Genomic DNA, 15,561 nt, shown 5'->3' with positions numbered 1-15,561 from the left:
AATCTTGGTTGTCCTCTCCAAACAACGTTGGTACTAGGAGTTGGTGAAGGAGGTACCAAATACTGCTCCAGATAGATAGCACTCTTCAGGACCATTCCTCCCACGCTAGGGAAAAGAGGGAAAAAATTCACCGTGGAAAAGTTGTTCGTCCTACTTGCCAAGAAAATGATCCGCCAAGGGCTTTGCTCCAAAACTTTCGTTTGCGGCCGGAAGACGCCCCAACGGGATACTAAAACTGTCGGAAAAGAAGGGGCAATACAGTTCACTACGATGAGTTGTTGCGTGTACCGTGCGTGGTATCTTGGAGACCTAAGTGCCCGAAACAATTCTTGGCTCCCACGGCCCGACCCGCCGGCCGCGCGAGTACTTTGGGCGCCACCGACTTCGGGTAGTAGGTGAAAGTTGGGCATAATTTGCTGATTGACTTTCTGGCGTCAGGAGACTTTGGTACCTAACTCCGCGACCTTTGAGAAAAGCCAAGGAAAGGAATGGAAGAATGAAGAAACGGGGAAAAAGAGATTTCTTGGATTTATTTTGGTTCCCAAATTTGTTGGCTGACATTTTATACTGGGTTGTGGTGGAAAATTGGTTCTACTAAACGCGAACGCATCTACGTTTCCGGAACACCCTCTCGTACATCAAACCATGTCCTCCCCTTTCAATTTTGTAGTAGCGGTTCGGAAGCAATTCTCTGGTGACGCACGCGTCCATCTCGACGACGATCAGGAAGTGTGAAACGTTGATTGGGCCCTAACTTTTACTCCAACCCGGCCCCTATCGAAGCAGACGATGTTAACGAGCGAGTACTACACAATGTCTGATTAATATACTCTCCCCTTGCTGGAGGTTTGTTTCTTGCCCGGTTTGCTTTTTGTTTTCGTTTCGCATGCTGGAGCTATTTTACAGCATCTTGGCCGTAGCCGGAAATGAAACACTCCCACCCCAAAAAACCCCACTGACGAACCACTGCCGCGCCTGTTTCTGGCACTTCGGGGTTGATTTTCTCATCAGCCTTACATCCATCAGCCGGGCGACGTCCTGCACCGGCCTCCTAAGGTCCGGCGAACCCTCAACGAACTTCTTGCACCTTAATTATGTGTTAGTCCAACCAACAAATCTTTCCCACTCGTGCGCGCATTCCTCGAGTTTGTAGACTAAAGCATCTTAAGGCATCGGAGGAGCAGGGATGAACAAGGGTCGAACTGCTGCCACCGACTACCAAAAGTCAACACGAGCAATTTGTGGATGACGGTGACCAAGGATCTCATGGCTTAGGGTGTAGCCATCGTCGCCAGCGTCATTACCACATACTGTGTGGCATTGGCACGCCAAGGAGAGAGTGTGTGTGTGTGTGTGTGTATGTATGTCTATGCCGTCGACTAGCCGGACGGAATTATTATTGTGCTCTGGTGTGGAAAAAAAAAATGCGTGAAATGGTTCGGTATGGTGCCACGTGGGCGAAGAAATATCCGTGAAGAAAAAGGAAAAAAAACCTGTAGCGACCGAGCTCCCGCTGCGTTGATTGATCTTTTAAGCAACGCGTGAGTAGCGAAGTAGAAGGATACGGATTGGCGATTAGTATAAATTATGCAAGAAATTATGTTTCATCAAACCTCTCTCCGACCGAGACTCGAGTGTGCACCGTGGGCGGAACAGATTGTCGAAGACGAGTGCTGGGCGCAGGGAGGGAGGGTTGTCGGCCAAATGAACTGGAGAAAAATTACGGTATCGAAGGGCAGGAAAGGCACATCAAGACGGAACCCGACAGAGGTTGACTACGGTTGGAGATGGCAGGAAGGACGGGGTTCCGTAATAACTTCGACGCCAGAACATGCACGCTTCAGTAGGCGCTGGTTTCGATGGGAAATTTGCGGTTTCTGCCTCGAGAGGACGAAGTGTAGCATGTACATCATCTCTGAAGAGTTTGCTCATTTGAATGCGAACAACGTTACAAGGATATGATACAAAGCTAAATGTATACCACTGAACGATTCTTAAGGAGCCTAACTATATACTTTCTCAGGAGATTTTTTTTTCTAAGAGTCTAACTATAGTTTGATGAATGTTCCGAAGATAAATTTAATTTAAATATTTTTAAAAGATTTCCTGGCACATAATAATTTCCGTGTGCTTAGAAAAGGAACCTAGCGTGTGGTTTAAACGCTAATACATTTTAAAAAGACGATCCTAATGATGCTTTACTAATGGGCGTACTTAGAACCGCCTGAAAGTACCCCTGCGAGCAAAGATCTTCAAGTCAATTGAATTTAGTTCAAGCATTACCGCTTCTACCTTTCATCTCAGTCTCCCATGCCCACTTTTAGCTAATTCCTAGCAGAATTTAAAAAGTGAAGAGCCCCGCTAGAAGATCAAGGTTGCATGTCATTTGCAAACGAACAGCGGCGACCGCTTTCCGGCTACGACTTCCAGCCTCAATGGGCTCAATGAGTCGAAGCCTGCTTCCGTCAAATAATCACCTTTCCGCGTTTTTTTCGCCCTGCTCCCTTGCTGTACGCCCGTACACTTCACAATTCCGGGGAATTTCAGGCTTCACGGAAACATCCTTAGAGGTCGAGAGGCGTTCGCGAATGGGACGCGCAGGGAAAAGAAATTGCCTCCGGATTATTATTATTATTAACATGTTTCTTTTCCGATAAGACACCGTACCGTTCTTTTCGTTGCTTTCAACCGTAGGCCTCTTGAGTTTTCCCCGCCTCACGTGTACGTGTTTTCCATCCGGGCACATGGGGTAACGTCACATGCGCCCTGTTGCCGCTCGATGTTCTCTGATGTGCTAAAGAGATTAATTAAAAAACGACTCAATTACGCGCACCCATACTTTGCGCCGGCAGTACTTCTTTTGAAAACTGCCGTCTATCCCGAAGCGCCAAGCCCACCTGAAGTGCTTTGATATATTTGCACATAATTTTTAATTAAACTGCACCGAAACCCGCTGACGGGCGTATGCTAATTTTACTTCAATGGTTCACCCAGGTCGCCAGGGGGACACCGCGAAGAAACTTCGTAATGTTTTTTTTCGAGCAATCGACAATCTTCGAGTTTTCGAGCGCGCGATTCTAATTTTTCCGGCCCCACCTTACGAGCACTTGAATTCAAGGGGAGACCTCAGAAGGTGAAGTGACATGTGTTCCGCATGCCAGGCCAACATTCCGCCATGCCTCAATTAACACATTCTATCACGCGACCTAAAACAAATCGCCAGATTTTCCACTCGAAATGCCAACTGTAAAAAGGGACGCGTGAAACATTATCGGAAGCTGGAAACAGAGGTCGGAAAAGCCGCTGAATTTAGAACACTCCAGTGGTGGAAGCAAGGCACCCAACTTGACGTGACGCATAATTTCGCGCGTGCCCCTTTTATGTGGAAGGAATGTTAATTTGCGATTCAAATTAAATTATTATAAAGGGCGCAACAGTCCGAACCGGTCCTCGCAGTTCCGGTGGGGTTAAAAATAGCGTTGCAAATTTATTCATGATGACACCCGAAACCACCTAAACCGACACGCATCCACCTGTCTGGTTATGTGGCCAACGAGTTGGTTAGATGCATGAAAGTTTAACCATTTGTTGCACCAACCGAACGCTGCAAACGATATGCGAACGAAACAGCAATCAAAGAACGAATCCACTCCACTGCTCTGCTGCAGAATATCCTTTTTCCGTTTGGTTTCTTTCGGTCCGAAATAAATATTGTATAAACAATCATGTTTTCCCGGAAGGTGAGCGGGGGGTTTGCGCTTTGATTGTTTCGGATTGGCTGCGGCTACTTGTTGCGCTTTTCTACCACAGCCATCCATCAGCTCGACAGATGGGGGGGATGGGCAGTGGATGGGAAAAGGGGTGCTGGAAAACCCGTCCAAACCGAAGGGCACATGGCAGAGAAAATAAGTGTTTGTTTACAGATTGTTTCTGCCAGATAGCACCATCCGCTTTTTGTGTGGAAGGGGCTCCGTTTTGCTTCACTCGGGTTTTCCTTTACCAGTTTAATCATCCCTTTGGTTCGATTCCTCCAAACGCAAGAGAATTCTCGTTGATTCTTGCGCAAGGATTGCTCTATCATGCTCGAGGTGATACGTATGGATTCATCGATGTTCAACAAGTCGTTATTGCATGTTGAACTCGCTAGACTTTGAACTCGGAAGTTATCACACACACACACGTGGTTAGGATGTCTTGTGGAGTTATTCAAAACACATTTTATCAACATACCATTCAACTTCAAAGCAGAAACCAGTTCTCCGTTTGGTTCTGTTGCGTGAAAACTAGTCAGATAAATTTATAAAAATTGTTTTCCCATTTCGCAAGTTTTCCGCATGTCCCGTGATTAATTTGCTTCAATCAGGAACTGTTGGTTAATAGGCCAAAAATGATATATTTAAATATCACGAAAGAAGATACGCTCCCTGCGCAAGCTGTTGCTGCTCCGGAAGGGACGATAAATCCTGCTATAAAATAAAGATATTTTACGAATCTTCCGCACTATCCACATCGTTCGCTCGGCCCGTAATGCATTGCATCTTTACAGCGCACTTTTCCATAGCGTTTCCGCGGCCACGGAGAACACAAATTGAATGACGACAGCAAAAAAAGGAAAAGCCGCCTCGGTCGGAGATATACGGTCGCTTTTAGCGTCTCCATTTGTAGGAGTCTGCTCGGCCTTACCAAGCGGCCAAACCCATTACCTCGCCGAGGCTCCAGGACGGGGCGCAAAATCAAAGACGACAGCACAAGCACAAATAAGTCGTTGGAATATCGGAACTCTATCTCGATGGTTTTCCTCCCTGTTTCCTTCATTTTCTCGTTGGAGCTGCATCATATAATTCATTTTTCGCTGCTTTATCTATTTATCTCTCGTTCATCACCCCTTTCTTAGGAGGGGAGGGGAGGAGGAGGGGTTGGCAAGACGATGCCAAAGGATCACATCCGCGCGATTGTGATGATAACGGCTTTTCCAGTGCTGGCTCTGGCCCCTTTTTTTCTCCTGCTTTTGTGTTTAAGTTGTTTCGCTTTCCTTTTTTTCTTGTGATCGTTCTTCTTCCTCGAAATGACATCGTTTCCATGGTGTAAGGATGTTACCCGAACACTCCCTCCATTACAAAGACGGATGAAAGGGGATGAAAGAAAACCCACAGTCTATCGGGAAAAACCGGCATCCCTTTCGGCGGGCACACTATAGAAGGCGGCCCACATCATAACGTGTGGCGTGGGATGGAAAACAGAACCGCGAGCACAATGTGTTGGCAGGTTTATTCCCCCTACACCCGCTCGTTCCTCCCTCCGCTGCCCGTTGAGTACCAACCGTTTTTCATGTAGTGTTTGGCAGCATTATGGCACGGGGTTTATTGTGAGTGGTAAATTTGTGTCAAAGGCGATTTGTGGTGAAGTGTTGTACGGTGAGAAGCACACACTGTTTGCCACCAGGACCAATGATCTCTTCATTCTTGGTCGCATAATTTCACTTTCACGTTTGTGTCAGCTGAAGGATAGAAATGGGATTACTGGACAGAAGGATTTTCATCACCGTTTTTCTTTCGAAACGCTGGTCAAGGGATAAACGACTGCTTATAACGGGACGATGCAAAGGGCAGTGATTAAAGATGAACGTTGTATAGCTCAAGGAACTTCTTTTGCATAACACAAAAAAAACGATTACGACCGTAAGACTCTGTTCTTTGGCCACACGAACTCCCTGCAACAGATGCACAAAGATGACCCCATCTATGATACCATCCCTTTTTATTCGCTTTAAATTTGTTCCACGATAAAACTGTACCATAAACTTTACAACCATTCTCTCCCGTTCTACTTCGTTTCTACTAAAAACGCTTGAAACGCAACTTACTCGTGTTGTCGTGTCAAAAAGAGCACGAAACATTTCATCACCTCACCGTGGGACAAGCAATAAGTCACCCGTTAAGTGGCACAATAACGAACTTTGCCATTGCGCCGGAGTGATAAAAAACACCTCCTCAAAGTTCTCCTTTTTTGTTGAGCACATAAGTATAAATATTTTATCGGTCCTCTAGCGCTCGCGATGGGCAATGGGAGCACTTAAAAATGGAAAAAGAAGCTGTCGATGACCACTGAAGGAAGGGCAGTTTATACTTTCGATTCTCGTCTTCCTGTTCTTTTTGCAAGCGAATGATTATGGATGTCTATGAGAGTGTATGGTTTAACATGCTCATAAACCCATCGTGCATATTATTAATATTGGATTGCTTTATGGCAGTCATCGGGGAAAGTTATAGCTTGCATAAGTCGATCGACATATCGAAAGCATCATTTCGGAATATTCATGTTTTGTCCATCTACGATGAGCTGAACTCAGTATCAATTTGTTCAAAAATGCAACGTGCGTCAGAAATTATAAAATACAAAGTTAAAAGTTAGTATAAGCTATTACTTATAATTGCTAATATACTAACTTTTTTCTAACTAAAAAAAATAGTCAATATAAGTGCTACTCCTGTGAAACCTAAACAATTTAATTACACGCCCAAGATGTAGAATAAATTAAGAAAGCTCTTATGTCGCATTTTAAGCAGGGAATAAATCATCAATGACAAAGTCTAAATCTTCCGAGGAATTTTAATCAATTTTATCGCCAGCCTTAGAGAAACCGCCCCAGGACATGTGCAAAAGAAAAGTGATATTTTGAAACGTTTCTAATCGCCTCGCTTTCCTCGAACATCTAAACGACCCCGATTGCGTCATCGTTCAGTGAAGGAAGAAAAACCGCCAACAGTACGTCAAAGCGATCAATTCCTCTGTCAAATTGAACGTTAAATTAATTTCTCCCTGGTCCTGTTAACACAAGCCGAGCCCCTTCAGGATGCGGGAGGCGTAAGGGAAATAATGGAATAATTTGATTGACATAAGATGAACAATCATCACCAGTTCACGTAACGGCGAGGCGGCCTGTGCTTCCACGTCTTGAAGGAAAAACAAATGGGAGGGAATATTCTGCCAGTTCTTTTCCCACATTATCACCATCCCACCGTGAAAAGCCACTGTTGGTTGTGGAAAGTCTAGGGATGAGATTGTTTCACCCTGGGAAAAAAAGTACGTTAGCGAGGCTATTTGCATGCAAAATGTCAACTGTCGCTAATAAACTCCACTCGCAAGCGCTTCAGTGTCACGTTAGGTGGCACCCATCATTTTTTTGTTTCGTTGGTTTCTCTTCATAAATGAAGAAATCCCGGACCGGAATTTCGTTTCGTTTTTCTATGCAAAACCGGCTTGGAAATAATTAAATCACCGTTAGGACAATCTGTCACCGCCGTTGGAAAAGTCGGGACGGGAGCAAGAGAGTTTATCAAATTTATCAAATTAGTCCAACAACCAACCCCCGCTGTCTGTTGGAAGAAAATAATCTTCAGCTCCCGAAGCTGCCCGCAGGCTGTTGAGGCTGTGGAGATGATGTTTCGAAAAACCGTTCAAATGATGTGCTAATAAATGCAGGTTGGACACTCAAGAACTACGAGATGGAAAGAAGAAGTTGATCTACTTTTTTGTTACCTTCTAAGCTGTCCACAAACATTCCAAAGTGTAGCCCACGGGGAAGCTGAGCAGAAAATTCACAAGGACACAACACCATACATTGTGGACTCGTGGCGATTTGGCTGGGGGAGAGCGGGAAGGGAAAGATGAAAAACTGACGATAACGAAGTCAATAAAAAGTCAAATTTTTGAAGCCGGAGCCATCGTTATGCAATCGGTACGGGGGAGAAAAAAAAAGGAAGGAAACCTAACAACCAGACAACGCCCGATGGATGGAGTCGCCTGGTGTCGCCACCCGGGCCATAAGAGAAGTTAGGAAAAGAAAAGTTTAAATCACATTTTATTCAATAAAATACTGGCTTTCGGCGTCTTCGTGGCTTTTCATGGTGCCCACGGTGCGGTTGAATGATACAATTTTCCGCATTCCGAACCATTGGGTGAAAAACTACCATACACGCGATTCCAGACATCCAAAGCCCCGGGAGATTTGTCAGCATCAGCACATGGGGAAGGGGACCTGAATGATAAACCAACCGATATCTCGGGACTTTATGGGCTCGCTTATCGTGCCGCTGATGCGCACAGTTATGCCTCGGATGGCGCGAATTCGCTTTTCTATTGCTGTTTTTTTTTGTCCCATTTTAGGCCATGTATGATTTCGCTGATGGAAGCAAAATCTTCTCTACTCCTTCCCAATCCGGCAAGGGTTGGTATAGTTTTGGGTTTGCCTCTTCTTTTTTCCACCGATTTCCGCTTGTTTCAAACACATAAAGACGGAGTCGCTTCGGTTGACATATTCTAGCGAACGAGCATTATGTAGATCGGACTGTTGCGTTTCGGCGATCGACGGAAAACTATCCCTTTTTGTTAGGTCTTGCTTCGAGCCGTAGTAAAACTTTATGAGCCAGGAAAGTCATATTTGAATGTCTGCGAGAGACGAGCGATAAAAGTTTGATAGATGTTGTTTTGCCACTTTTATCATCAAATGAATGCAACAGTTTTTGGCGAGGCAACAGTTAAAGCTCGTTGTCTATTCCGCTCTAGTTAATGTTATTTTTATTTGGAATTTGATTAATGGAAAGCTTTAATCAACATCACTGAATTGATTGACTAAATAAACTCTAACATGTTATTGTCATATTCCTTACGAAAGAGTAATTTCGAGTGTTAACTTTTCCACTCTAAATCAACTGGACTTTTTATTTAACGGACGATAGATAATAATAGATAGTCAAACTGAAAAACCTTCCATCAATCAACCTTACGAAGAGTTTTTCCATCCAAGAAAACCATGCCCGACACAACACCAGGAAGCAACTAATTTAGCACTTCAATGGATGTCCTTTTGAGCCCGTGCCATAAAAGTAAACTTACACAAAGCACTCCAACACTCCCGGCTCCAAACGGATGAAGGGAAGAATCGAGCCTCGAGGGGATTGGTAGAAACCAACAAAACGTCCACCATTAACTTGTTGCGCTTTCGCTACTGCCTCAAAATGGGAAAACGAAGTCAGGCCGCGCCAGGATCGCTTTCACTTTCGTTTGTCCGAGTGGAAAATTCAAAGTGGTTCCGTTGAATTGCTTCGTGGCGCCATGTCCCACCCAATTATCGTCATCGGTTTCGCTTCCCGAAAGACGGGATACGTCCAGCGGTTCGAACACAATTTTTGGGGTGAAGAAAAACTTCACCACCACAGGAATCGTTGCTAACGCAACAATCCAAAAGAAATACAAAAAAGATCCCGTCCAGAATTTTCCTCGTTTTCCTCCTTCTTCTTTTCCTATCTCATGTACATGTTTCCCTATTTATTTACACCGAACCCCAAGTGCGGTGCCGGCGTTCCATGAAACCGTTAAATGCGACATGAAAGGAAAACGCTTTGAAACGCTTTCTCTCCCGCGCCTCGATGACTTTTCCCAACCGGGATACATTCCGATGGGAATGGCAACACTAACGCCCAGACCTCGGTCGACTTCGGGCAAGTGTGATGATATAAATTATGCTTTTCACTGGTGCACAATTTGTACGGCATCCTCCCACTTAAGCATCTTTTGTATGGTTCGATTTTTCCGTTTTTTCTGCTACCGTATTCTAAGCTCTAGCCTGGAATGTTTCCGAAAGCATCTCTCTGCACGCTCAATCGCTTCTTCCGGATGGATTGGGTTTTTTTTTTCTAGAACAACACACTAGTTTATCACTTTTGCGTCCTGTGGCAATAGCAGGGCAGTCGATAATGCTGCCGATAATAATTCCTTCTGAAGGAAATTTTACAATTAAATAAATATTTAAGTTATTCGAAAATAATACACTAAACTAATATATTACCTGTACCAAGTACAAATCAAAAGCTTATCACAATCTTTTAACATAGTTTCCATTATTCGTCATGGAAACTTTTCTTCCAACCGACACACGTACACACTCTCCCGTGATGATCGGATATAAAAGCATCGACAACGGGGGGAAAAAGTATTCGCAAGCCACCAAATACAAACGTCGCTGATGTTGGCCTTGCCGGGAGCAACGGTCAATTGGCCAACCATTCCAACAAGCTTGTTCGACGAGGAAAATGCGAACAATTCACTAGCGTAACGAGCGTATCCCGGCGCGTCCGGCAATGTCTTTATCGTAAGCCGGGCAAGAGAAGATAACCGAACGGTTGTGGGAGAAGGGAAGAAGGCCAATCGAAGGACTACGATTGGCGTAATATTTCCTTTCCCCCTTCCTTGCTTTCATCGAGCGATCGAACGCTCATCCGGCTCATCCCATTCATTCCGTCCGGTTCGAAGCACTTCCAGCATCCGGGAGCACGGAGTTCCGGCAGCAAAGCGAAGCGTTCCGTTCGTCCGGGCACAGACAGACAGACAGACGGACCGAGCCGACAGACAGTCGAAACGAACCGAGACGGTAGAGGCCACTCGAACCCAGCCGCACGAGCGAGGAAGGGACGAATCAATTGGATCTAATATAAATGTTTGCAGTTAGCGGGTTTCCCCACCCAACGCCGAGGAAGGGGGAAACGGAGTGACCGTCGTGTTGCGGTGGGCGGAAATCAGATGCTCAACTTAGCACCATCCGACGCCAATGGCCCCGAAGGAGCCCGGGCGGGCTGAAGGATAAATAATTGTATACGTTTCCTATTGTATCAATTTAGAGTTTTTCCTGTTTCCGCATCCAACGTTCGGGCGGACATTGCTGGTTTTATTTGCCCCGCATCCTTCGCTCAGCCATTGATCCTTTGGTCACCGGCTGGGGGAAAGATGATGGGCGTCAGTTTCACTTTCTCCCGTGGACACGTTCGACGCGAAAAAATCAGTTTTTCCCTCTCGATGATACGTCATTTGTTAGTGCTCGGTGGTCCCATGCAGGCGTCACCAATCGAAATGACGTTCATTTGTCGTGTAACCGGAAGAAGATGGCAATGATCAGGATGATGATTACGATGGTGACATTGATGATGGGAAGGACTAGAATGTACACACACACACACATTTTTTTCTTGTTCAGAAGAAATCCTTCCTCCGTCGAGACATTGAGAGTCTAGTTTGTGGATGACATCGGCTTGTGTCGCCAGTAATGCCGTCGCTTTATGGATGCCGACCGATTAGCGTAATGAACCTTGGCTTTGACTCAACGCCTTCCGGACACGGTGGCGTTAAGAACGTCCTGCGTCGTTAAAGTAGAGCATTTCAATGATCGATAGTTTGGTAGAGCTGTGCAGTATGTTTTGTAACATTACGTTTTCCTACGGAGGTTCAATACGATAGGTCAAAAAAAATCTTTTCTATTTCATAAAAATTAGAATAGACAATTTAAAAATAATGCACATATACATTTTTGCATTTTATTTAAATTGGCTTAATTGCTATTACATTGTTTTCTGTCAAAAACAAGCGTTGGACAGTTAATAGATTTAGGTAAACTCTCGAAGTTCTTAAAACGGATTCTTGAAACGAATACTGTTATTTGCCTTTGTCGATTCTAAAGGAATAATAAAGGGCAATATTTTGACTTCAGTTATTTATAAACAAATATCAACCTCACCTTGTAATATAAAAATATCTAATGTCTAATGTAAAACTCTCTAGTTTTGTCTCAATAAGACCAAACTATTAAAATGAGTGTAAAAAGTATAACATTCCACCTTTCAGTGTTAATTTTCAAAAAATGATGCTCACCTTAACACGTTTAGAATAAAACTAAAAAACTCAATCACTCCATCGATATAGAGTTACGGTTAACGAGCCGGTTGAGCTTAAAAATATCTTCCAAAAGTTGCTCATCCCATGATCTGATCAAATTAAATCTTCATCAGTGATTACACATAGCCCCTCCTCCCATCGCTCTCTGCATAATACATTCGGAAAAGTTATTCCGCAGATATTATCACACTTTTCCATTCACTTCATTTCACGTTGACGTGAAAAGACGGGCGGGTTAAAAAAACTGATTTGCTTCATAAGCAGGTCACATGATAGAACCTAAAAAAATCGCTAACAAGACAACCGAGCAAAAACTCAAGCACGACGTAGAGATGATAAGAAAACTTTTAACCCACGCGTGCATGCGAAAGGTGAATGAATATTTAATCATTCGTTAATCGAAACTTATTCCCGTCACCAGCCGGATGAGATCCGGCGGTTTGCTAAATAAAAAAGTATCAGCCAACAACGATGAGGGGAAACTTGCAATCGACTGACATCAAATCAAAACGACAAAACACTCTCCCTCGTTTTCCGACACGCTTGATGCCGAAGCACGATAAAGAAGGTAACGTCGACTGCTGGAAGAAAGCATCATTGGCCACACGGAAGTGTTCATTACGGATGGATTGGCAGGCGATGTGTTCGGCGTCGAAAGCCTCTGGAAGTTGACGGTACTCGACTCGAACCTGGTCGCTTCTTCCCCGTTTGGACAACCGCAAGTAATAATCGTCAATATCATCACCCGCAAACGAGATGCTGATGGTGATCGACGGTAGCATAATGTTGCCGAGAAGAATGCCGACAGAGGAACTGCTTCAAAGCACCGTGTATCGGTGGGAAGTTCCATTCGTCCCCGCGCGATGAATATTTGACGAAACTGCCTCACACTCTCTCACACACACACACACACCTCCATTTTGCCACCTCGTCTCCTAGCAAGGCGTTTTATCTCGTACGTGCTGAATCGAGAATTCGCTGACGGATGGCATCACTTACTCGGCCCTAGGAAGGAGAGGGAGTCCGACCCGGCCCGAACTAAGTCAAGTGGCCGACGTTTGGCAAGAGTTTTCCGCCACTTGACTCGAAAGGATGTGTCACGTACCGGTGGCTCACACACTTGTTGAAAGCCTCTCGTCCCCGCAAAGTCCCGTGAAGACTTTCCGAGCCGAAGGATGCAGCGTACGGACAGACGCTATAAAAAGGACAACGCGTGCACGGGGGGCAAAAGTGCTAGTAAAGTGACACCCGGTAATCTTCTCGACGCTCGACAAGAAGCGGTTGGTTCGATCTCGAGCCATCGAGTGGCAATTGACGCTGCACGACCGGTATGACACATTGTTGCGATTCCGTGTCAAGAGAAATGGTGCAGCGAACGTAAGGATTAGTGTCGTATTTACTCGGCAGCTTATGGTGAAGTGGAGCTTGATTGGGGCGCGCCCGATTGATCGCAACACTTAAGTAGGAAGAAGCAGGAGAAGTCTTTTTCACATAGAAGTTCGATTAATCTCCAATCGATCGGGGATGGCAAATGCATTGCAGAGTCCGTGGGTGGACATTTTAAATTGCTTATAACCTTTAAACCGTGTTTTCTGCTGATGAAAAGTGATAGTATTTTTATACTAATGTTTTTCTTTTTATTTCTCTTCTTCCAGAAATGACTACACTGCACTTGGATCTCTGAACTCAATAGCTAAACATCCAGTGAACATCGGTACACAAATCGAACCCGATTGGAAGCAAACAGCAGAAGCAGATGTCACGTGTTAGTGAAACGGACTCAAACAAAGGCACATCAGAGCAACCCACGGAGCAGAGTACACGTCGACCTTCTCAAGATGGGCGCCGTTGGTGGAAACCGTCCGGCAGAGATCACGTGAAGCTAAATAACAAAAAAAAAAATTGTTTTTCATCTCCCTGTTCGGCGAGACAAATGAAGCCAAGCTTTTGTACATAGGTAGTGTTAAAGGCAGTGAAAGTTATCTAGTAGTACCTAGTACATAGTAGCCGTAGCCACCGCTCCCTTTTCCGATGCTTTCGTACGAAAATCCAAAACGGTTGCACAAACTGCGCGGGAAAGGCGAGAACAGCATGAGATTTTTGTGTTGCACCGTCGCATGGCGATTAGTTCGAGTTTAGGTTTTTAGTCAACTAAGCCTTCGTTATCCAAGTGTTTTACAACGAACTTCTTTTTTAAGTTTCAACCCCTTTTCAATTGTTACAAGTTTGTTAAATATTTTACTTTCCCGCCATGGCTTTGCTAACTCTGTTTAGGGTTTACTTCCCCCTGGGTTAAGTTGTGCTTCCCTTTTCCTATAAACGGTCCCATACCTGTAATGGTTTCGTTTTCCCTCTCAAACACACCACAAGCATGTTGGTGTGTGTTAAAAGTTTGTATAATATCTATTTTTCTATTTTTGTTTGGTATATTAAGTATTTGTTATGTAAGCTTATGCCCATGCAACACTTCAAAGTTAATTGTACAGTAGTGAGATGTTTTGATAGTGATAAATAGTAACACATAACAGCAAGGGAACAGTGTAAATAAGTGAAGACAATATAGGTTTGTTAAAGTAACCTTAGTTCGTATGATCGTACGTTAGTTGCACTCGCGCCGAGGTGTATTCAAGTGTGCTGACTACAGAAATTACGCACAAGCAACAGATCACCGGAAGGCCCGCTTTGGTCCAACTTAATTTCCTCCCTTTGGATCTTCTGTGAACTTGGTAGAATACTTTAGTGTAAAGTTCTAAACGTAACTTCGCCGTACCGGCGTGGACTTCGCAATCGGGCCGGGAACACATAGGGTTGCTGTCGAGTTGTCAAGCGAGTAGCATTAGCATATGAGAATGTGGGAGATAGTGAAGGGCCAATGTGGAATGCCCTGAACCCGACGTAGAGTAGCTTCTAATCAATAAATCGCAGTGCCATTAGGGAGAGCTAATAACTATACATTTGCAAGTGTTGCAGGCATAGGAGGAAATATACAAACTTTTAAGAACTCCAGTCCCTTCATCTTACCCGCAATTCCTTCCTTTACCAGCATAACCCAACCGTATGGTCCATCTGCACATTCGCCTTCGCCATCTCCCTCAAAAAACCAATTGTACAGTTCGTTTCGTTTAGGTTTTAGGTGCTCTGGGAATAAACGCTACTCAAGGTTTAATTAATAATAACTTTCGCTTATAAACGCAGGAAAAGAAATCCTTAGAGTAAACCACGGTGTACTGTAGTGGACGCAGAGCAGCGTTTAAAGAACATGGCTGTATGGTGAAGGAGAAATTAGTAGAAAATAAAAATATATATACATGTACATGCAAATACATACAAATTATATTAGCTGTAGATACAACTACTATAAGTAACATGGAATTCCCTCTCCACCCTAAAGGCGTCTGGGCGTGGAAGTAATAATTAAAACAGTTAGTTATCTACGACCATAAAGCCGCTTAGAGGTGACGCAACTGAACCATTTTTTGCACTTTTTTTTATTGGTGAACTAAAGTTTTGAAAAAAAAACGTATATGAAGCAAACACTAATAGTAACACATAATCTCCTCTTCCTAGCATCTATCAAAACAAAAAGTAATAATGTGTGTTTAAAACATACCAACGGTTAGTAATTGGGGAGTGAAAGGGAAGGAACAAAAAACGTTATGAAAAGATTACCGATCGACATGGCTTAACAAATAAACAAATATATTGAAGATTCTGTAAAGGGATACGGCAGCAATAGCTAAAGGAGAATTGAAAGAGAATTCAAAATATAAATTGAATAGATACATCCTTTCGACGTCAGTTTATTAGAATCCTTTGGTATGTAGTTTGAAACGCTAA

At 44.1% G+C, this 15,561-nt stretch overlaps 1 protein-coding gene across 1 annotated transcript in view; it reads left to right on the top strand.

Moving 5' to 3' along the window:
- Positions 1–15,298, top strand: part of LOC131260115 (forkhead box protein O) — a 57,204-nt gene extending 41,906 nt beyond the window's left edge. Inside the window, exon 11 of the mRNA XM_058261784.1 lies at positions 13,380–15,298. The gene's annotated coding sequence lies outside the window, so the exon portion shown is untranslated. The remainder of the gene's footprint in view (positions 1–13,379) is intronic.
- Positions 15,299–15,561: the final 263 nt, after the last annotated feature.

Source organism: Anopheles coustani, chromosome 3 (genome assembly GCF_943734705.1).
Source record: "Anopheles coustani chromosome 3, idAnoCousDA_361_x.2, whole genome shotgun sequence".
Lineage (NCBI taxonomy): Eukaryota > Metazoa > Arthropoda > Insecta > Diptera > Culicidae > Anopheles > Anopheles coustani.
This window is presented reverse-complemented; position numbering and strand designations above follow the sequence as displayed.